We start from the raw sequence: 8,713 nt of genomic DNA, 5'->3' as shown, positions 1-8,713 counted from the left end.
TTGAGTGATGCCATAAAAGTTTCATCATCAATAAAGAAATATGTAAAGGACATGGTATCCAACAGCTTCCCAGCTGCTGAAGACAGCGTCATGATGGTTTCAGAGGAAGTAAGTGCAATAATCCAAGGCGAAACCCCGGTCAAGAGACCTGATCCGGGCGGTTTTGTTCTTGATTGCAATATACGAAATAAAAGTTTTCCTCAATCCCTCTGTGATTTAGGTTCCAGCGTAAACCTCATGCCACACTCTGTCGCGATATCCCTGGGATACGACGAGTTCAAACCTACCAAAATAACTTTTGTTCTTGCCGATAGATCCGTTAGAGTACCTGAGGGAGTACTTGACGACGTGCCAATAAAGATTAACAACTGTCACATACCTACGGATTTCGTTGTGCTGAAATATCATAATGAACCGAAAGATCCCCTCATTCTGGGTAGACCATTTCTAGCTACAGCTGGTGCGATAATCGATGTCAAGGAAGGTAGGATATGTCTAAACATTGGAAACATTCCGATGACCTTCGACATGGAAAAGCTGATAAGACGACCCTTAATCGATAAACAAACTTCCTACGTGGACGATATCTCTGAGTTGGCTGAAGAATCTTTCATAGACCTGTGCTCAGACGATCCCCTGGAAAAAGTACGCACGTCCAGTGAGGAAGAAACAATTAGTGTTGACAGCAGAGCTGAGGAATACACACGATTGATGGACGCAAGTATGGAAGTAGCGAATGTTGATGACATAAAGGATGACACGTCGGAAATAAACATCGATCGATATTTGGAAAAAGCTGTCGATCGACAACCATCTCCCTTTGAAGATTGGGACCCTGAAAAAGCACCAAAGATTGAGTTAAAGCAACTACCCGCTGGACTCAAATATGCTTTTTTCTATAAAAATCCCTACCCCGTAATCATGAACGCCAACCTGACTAATGGAGAATTTGCGTTCTTATTAAACAAACTGCAAAACTATAGGAAAGCCCTCGGATACTCTCTCGAGGATATTCCTGGTATTTCTCCAGACCTGTGCATGCACCGGATTCACCTAGAAGACGATTCAAAATCGTCAGTGGAGCACCAAAAGCGACTAAACCCAAACTTGAAAGAAGTTGTCAAAAAGGAAATAATCAAACTTCTAGATGCTGGGGTCATTTACCCGATTTTGGATAGCAACTGGGTTATCCCTATGCATGTCGTACCAAAAAAAGGCGGAATCACTGTGGTGAAGAATGATAAAAACGAGCTCATCCCTACGCGAACTGTCACCGGACATCGGATGTGCATCGACTATAGGAAGTTGAACGCTGCCACAAGGAAAGATCACTTCCCTTTACCCTTCACTGATCAAATGTTGGAAATATTGGTAAATCACCAATATTATTGTTATCTTGACGGTTATTCCGGATTTTTCCAAATCCCCCTATACATCCTGACGATCAAGAAAAGACCACTTTTACATGCCCTTACGGAACATTCGCATACCACAGGATGCCTTTCGGTCTTTGTAATGCTCCCGCCACTTTCCAACATTGCATGATGTCAATCTTCACAGATATGATAGAGGATTTCATGGAAGTTTTTATGGACGATTTCTATGTGTATGGATCCAGTTTCAAAAACTGTCTCGATAACCTATGTAAAGTCCTGGCAAGATGTGAAGAAAAGAACCTCGTTCTGAACTGGGAGAAATGCCACTTTATGGTTAACGATGGGATCGTCCTAGGACATAAAGTGTCCGCTGCTGGCATAGAAGTAGATCGGGCGAAGATTGAGGTAATGACCGGCTTGCCTGCACCTACGAACGTAAAAGACGTGAGAAGTTTTCTCGGGCACGCCAGATTTTACAGAAGGTTAATACAAGATTTTAGAAAAATCGCTAGACCTCTCACTTCCCTCCTCTGTAAAGAAGTTAAATTCGACTTCACACAAGAATGCGTAAAGTCTTTTGAGGAAATAAAGAAAGCCTTGATAACTGCCCCCATCGTACAAGCACCTGACTGGATACTTCCTTTCGAAATCATGTGTGATGCGAGCGATTTCGCTGTAGGAGCAGTTCTAGGCCAAAGGAAAGGCAAAAAGCTACACGCAGTTTACTACGCCAGTCGAACACTCGACGAGGCACAAAAGAATTACGCCACAACAGAAAAAGAACTGCTTGCTGTAGTTTATGCATTTGAAAAGTTCCGCCAATACCTGGTCGGCTCGCGAGTCATCGTCCATACTGACCACTGCGATTAATTATTTAATGCAAAAGAAAGATGCGAAACCACGACTCCTGCGATGGATCCTTCTACTTCAAGAATTCGACATAGAGATTAAAGATAAAAGAAGAGTAGAAAACGGAGTTGCAGATCATTTTTCCTGGATACGAATAGAAGATGACGTTCCTATCGATGACTTCTTACCAACAGAAAACGTTTACCAAACGGATTCATTCGTCGGAAATGTATGTCTCACTTCTGAAGAACTGTCGATCGACGACAATGATGCTATGTCGATCGACGACATAGATACTATGTCGATCGACACTCCAGATGATCTAAACAAAAAAATAAATCCCATAACCCTCACCTTCGATATAAAAGTAAACATCACATACAACGAGCTGCACCATGATCATGATTCACCCGTAGATGAAAGTCTGCATCGGGAAGTGCACGCAGTCGAAAAAGGTTCAAGGAGCAGACCTTGGTACCCTGATATAATGAACTATATAGCTGTTGAAATAGAAGCCGAAGAGCTGAGAGGGTATACAAGGAAGAAGTTTTTAAGAGAAGTTAGGAGATATCACTGGGACGAACCATATCTCTACAAGCACTTCTCTGACGGGATGTATAGGCGCTGTGTCGCCGAAACTGAAACCCCCGATATTTTATTCCAATGCCATGGATCTGACTATGCTGGACATTTTGCAACCTTTAAAACGGTATCAAAAATTCTTCAAGCAGGATTCTGGTGGCCGACTATGTCTCGCGATGCTCATTCGTTCATAACACAATGCGATAGATGTCAACGGAGAGGAAAAATCAGTAAAAGACATGAAATGGAACAGAAATCTATTCTAGAAGTAGAAGTATTTGACTGTTGGGGGATAGATTTCATGGGTCCTTTCCCCCCCTCCTACGAGAATAAATACATCCTGGTCGCTGTTGATTATGTGTCAAAATGGGTCGAAGCAGTAGCTTCCCCAACGAACGACACCTCTGTAGTTATTAAGGTTTTCAAAAGCATTATCTTCCCGAGATTTGGAATTCTCCGAATAGTCATAAGTGATGGTGGATCCCATTTTATTAACAAAATTTTTGAAGGACTACTCCGGAAGAACGGAGTGCATCATAGAGTTGCTACACCTTACCACCCGCAGACGAGCGGGCAAGTAGAAGTCTCAAATCGACAGATCAAAGAAATCGTAGAAAAGACTGTAGGAACATCTAGAAAAGATTGGTCTACAAAATTGGACAATGCACTCTGGGCTTACCGGACTACTTTCAAGACTCCCTTAGAAACCACCCCATTTCACCTGCTTTATGGAAGATCATGTCACTTACCGGTTGAGCTGGAACAAAAAGCAACATGGGCTATTAAATTATTAAATTTCGACATCAAACCAGCAGCCGAAAGGAGGCTCATACAACATAACGAGCTAGATGAAATAAGACATTTAGCCTACGAGAGTTCAAAGATATACAAAGAAAAAACGAAAGCATATCATGATAAAAAGATCATCTCCAGGCACTTCGAACCAAATGATCAAGTGCTACTGTATAACTCTCGACTAACACTATTTCACGGAAAACTCTGATCTCGTTGGTCAGGTCCTTTTACTGTTGTGAACGTTAATCCTTAAGGAGCTATTAAGCTTATATATAATAAAGGAGACGAATTCACGGTAAATGGCCAACGAATAAAACACTATTGGGCTAAACCACCAATTAGCGGGCCTATACACTTAGACCCCCCCCCCTCCCGATAATTAAATCAAATATCGAGTCAAGCTAAAGCTAAAGACTTAAAATAAGCGCTGAATGGGAGGCAACCCATTTCTAGTTTTTAGAATTTAGGATTTAGTTTAAATTTCAAAAAAAAAAAAACCCTTTGGAAAACAAAACGTCTGTCGATCGACGAAGACCCCTCTTCATCGATCGACATTAAATGAACAGACACGGGCTCATATTAAGTCGACACTTAAGTCGAGATTCACACAAACCCGAAAACCCTACGAAAACACTTTCATCTCTTTTCTCTCTCGTTTTTCGGCCAAATCCAACGATTCTTTCGCTTAATCCACTCGATTTTCAACCCTCTATCCGCTTAGATTGCTTAACTCACACATCATCATGGTATGAACATGAAATTTTCTAAATTTTCATTCTTGCTAGGGTTGAAATAGAGAATGAGTTAGAACCGGGATTCTCGGGCCTATATCGATCGATTTGTGCTAAAGGAGTGATATAATATGGATTACTGATCGATTAAATCACCATTCAAATTGAATTGCATCAATGGGTTTTTGCAGGTTCCCGCAAAGGGGAAATCGATCGATGATACACAACTTTTATCGATCGACTGTCACACCGAATATCGATCGACATAGACCCGTTACCGTCGATCGATATTGCACCAAACCATCGAACCGAACTGATTTCCTATTTTCGTTTATGGTTTTTGGATGCAGATGTATGAAAGGAGGAAGAAGCGGAGGTTCGACGTAGGCGGCAGTAGCACAGCTCCGCCACCACCACCGGTTCGCGACCAGGACCCTTGGCCACGCGAGCGTGAAGACGAACCCATACCGTTGTTTGACCACTTCGATGACACGCGCAAAGCAGCGAAGAGCTCGAAATGCAGAAACCGCACAATATCAGACTCGTGGGACGACTATGACATCATATTTTACTATGAGTGGCTGAATGTAATACCCCGTCTTTAAAAATAAAAAAACCATAATTTCGGTATTATGGGATCTCTCGGGGAAGCTGAAGGATCGGGAAATATTTATCCTCAAGGTTAAAGTTATTCTGGAGTTTATTAAAAATATTTAGCTCATCAGATTGGGAACGGAAAAATATTCGGGATTGATCACGGGCCAAAAATATGCCGGAAAGTTCGAAATCGCACAAATCGACCGAGAAGCTCGAGGTGTCTCAACGCAAGGGATAAGAACGTGGTGTCAATCACTTAGCAAGCTATCTGCCTATGAAGCACGTCGTGTCTCTGCAGGAAGGAGTGTTTCATGCAGCTTGACAAGTAGAAGTACGAGGTGTCGCAGTATCTGCGAACAACGCATGCGAGCTGACATCCAGTGGCCCGTGTGTCGCGATGCATGAACCCCAGAAATGCTGAGAGCCATGTGGATGTGGTGGTGTCTCCTGGCATGTAAAGGAGTCATGCAACAGGGCATGTGGACGCCCGTGTGTCGCCACGCATGCGACCAGAAGCATGCAGGACGACACACAGGTTCATTCGTATTGGCTGGCAACTTCTATATATACCCAGCTACCCTGGTTCATTTTCACTCATTCAGACACACCAAGGACACTCCAAAACGTGGGAGAGAGAGAGAGAGAGAAAGAAGTGAGGTGCTTTAGAAATATAGACATTTCTCGAAGATAGATAAACTGCCGGAAAGTTCCGAAAGACTGTCCAGAAGAGAAAGAAGGTTCTTTCCAAGTTCTGATCTGTCCAGACCAGTTCATTCAAGACATTGAGGTTGGGTTTTGGGGATTAACATCACGGTACCAAGAAAAAGTTTAGCCACATCGCTTAATCACTGTGAGTCACGGTTAATTGTTTGTTAACGAATTTTTAATGCAGGTTCCTGACATCGGAGACGGCTTCCGAGCTAGGATAGCCGGACCGGTCTAGGTGTCTGTTTGTGGATCCAAGGCTTGAGACGATGTCTGGGCTAAGTGGATAGCAAGACTAGTCCAAGCACCCGGGTTATTGTGATTGTGCGATTATTATATGTTATTATGGTATGTACCTCGTGTTGATACTGTTGTGTGAGAACCCCGTGGCGGTTCTAGTAGTAGTTTGCAGGTCATTGCTTCCTCAAATGGTACCACTAAGCCGGTCGTGGTCTGGAAAGTGGTGGGCTCGGTTTAACTTGGCTTGATCACCAAGGCCGAGTGTCACACGCGGATGTGACAGCACTCGGCCAGTCCGATAGAGGACCGGGGCACGGCGATTCTTGGGTAGTTGTATATGCTAGATAGGGAACCCTAGCTCACTGAGTGAAACTAGTTCACTCACTCCTCACATCCTTTTGCAGGTGACCAGTAGAAAGGACCATAGCGCTCGCGGAACCGTAGGAGCCGGTGTAGATTGGACATCTTTTGCTAAAGACTCGTTTTCAAGATATATGAATGTATGTTTTACTTTCGGCTGCGTCCATGGACCCTATGTATAATATTTTGGGTTTGTGAACTTCATGTTTTATATGTAGGAAATAAAGTATGTTTTATATTTGTGACGTGTTGAATCTGATATTAGGTTAGTCCAACCTAACACAACTCTATGACTCGGTACAGGTTGCAAAGCCTTAGGCCGAAGATTAGAGGAAACGAGTTTTTAATGGAAATTCTGGGTTACAGAATTATGTTGGTGACTTGGACAGTCTATTCTCAACTCGTCGTAACACTTCCGGACTTGGCAGCGGAAGGTCGTTCGAGCATGTTCTTGTTTGATTGTTGCCCGGCTGACTGACCGATGTCTAAAACGGTTCGCGGGTGTTACACTGAAGGTCTCCATCGGGCCGACGCGGTTCGTCGATCCAGACGTGATCCGATCGTTGGGCATCAAATCAGACTTCGAGGACTTGTTCGAAGAGCTGGGTATGGGGAACATGGCCACTAACCAACAGGTTCTCTACCTGGGGCTGGTCCGTCACTTCATGGCCATGGTGAATGTCTACTATGCCAAGGAGAGGGCAAAGAGAGCTAACGAGGGTGTCTTGACCTTCTTTATTTGCGGCATCCGCTACAGAGTCCCTCTCTCGACTCTCTGCACTATCTATGGGTTCCAGAACAAGCGTTAGCACGCCATCGTACCCGACTTCGCAGGGATATCGACATTTTGGGGGCACATAGCCACCGGCTTCTTCAACTCTGCCAAGACTCTTCAGACGGACATCCGTCACCCGACTCTGCGCTACTTCATGAAGGTCCTTGCCAACACTTTATTGTGCAAGATGGAACCTAGTAAGGTTCGGGTGCAGGAGCTCACATTGGTCTATTACGCGGTGAGGAGTTTGGTTCACATGGAGGACATCGAGGAGCCCGCAGACGACGTGTGGCCCAACATTGGAGTCGTATTTGCTGAGCCTCTGGTCAAGCTCTAGATAAAGCCGTTCCAGTGAAAGGGAAGGAAGAAGGAGACGGTCGGGAGCCTACTTACCCCGATTTTCCTACATTTCGGAGTCCCGTTAGACGATGCTGAGATCCGGATCGTCTACATGGATGCAGCGCACCTCACGAGCACCCAGTGGCTCAAGGAAGACCGCGACTGGTGCTTCAGGGATGAGGACGGCACACACTTGGTGAGGCTGCCACTTCGTACACTCACGGACTTCGACCATGGCCTTACCAGCATTAAGTTCGGCCCTGACCAACACCTCCTCCGAGCCCCAGCGACCATGCCGCGATGCTACACGGTCCAGCGACCTGGAGGACCTCAGCCGCATCAGCCCGAGGCCGCACTCCCGCCATTCCCACCCATGCCAGACATGTCTACACGCCCTGAGGGAGATTTCCAGCGCGTAGTAGTTGATGCTCTCACTGCCATATGGGCTAGAGTATCGAGATATCGCTGTTCGAGCAGGAGGAGTGTGCGAGCCAGCCCACCGTTAGCATCAGGACCATCACGCCACCGCAAAGGCACCTCCAGCGACGAAACCACTGATGAGGACTAGTCCTCATATCTCTATCCCTATCTACTTATGTTTTCTTTTACTTTCGTACTATTAGGATTTACGTTCGAACTTATTAATCTATGTTATGACTGGAGTTTATCTATTTTGCTAACCTTGTGTGTGTTTGGATTGTCTAACAGGGCTAACCTAGCTGACTGATACTGATTCTATGATGAGTTACACACCTCGATACGTTGCAGCTAGTGCAGAAATTTTCTATCTTTGCGCTATCGATCGACGAAGAGGTACTTACGTCGATCGACGGTGATACGCTTATGTCGATCGATGGTGAGATGTATGTGTCGATCGACATTCGAGACAGAGGGGTACGAACATTCTTTTATCTTGTCTAACATCTAACTTAGTACTCATTATTTATTCTCTAACCAACCAATCTTAGATTGAATATCACTGGGGACAGTGAAATTTAAATCTGGGGGAGGTATTTACTGATATTAGTTTGTTTTCTAAAAAAAAATAAAAAATAAAAATAAAAAATGTTTTATCGAGTCAAGAAGGGGATAATGAACTTATTAGATTTTTGCTTGTTATCTAACCACTCTTTAGCACCATTTCAGACTTACTAGTTGCAAATAGCACTAAAGATACTAAAGTGGATCAACCTGTCAACTATGTTACACTTGCTGAGAATGTTTGAAGGAACCAAAGCTGACCTCCAACCTAATTGAGCTCAACTTTGCTTGTCTTGGGGCTCGGTATACATGGGATTGGATTCTTCAAACAAGTCTGGAAGGTAAAGTCTTGTGTAGATATGTCACCCTCTCTCTCTCTATTT

General features: G+C 44.3%; 1 pseudogene; it reads left to right on the top strand.

The window, feature by feature from the left end:
* Positions 1-7,347, top strand: part of LOC106338292 — an 8,198-nt pseudogene extending 851 nt beyond the window's left edge.
* The last annotated feature ends 1,366 nt before the right edge of the window (positions 7,348-8,713 follow it).

This window comes from Brassica oleracea, chromosome C4 (assembly GCF_000695525.1).
Source record: "Brassica oleracea var. oleracea cultivar TO1000 chromosome C4, BOL, whole genome shotgun sequence".
Taxonomy (NCBI): domain Eukaryota; kingdom Viridiplantae; phylum Streptophyta; class Magnoliopsida; order Brassicales; family Brassicaceae; genus Brassica; species Brassica oleracea.
The sequence above is the reverse complement of the archived record's forward strand: the minus strand, read 5'-3'. Positions and strand labels throughout refer to the sequence as shown.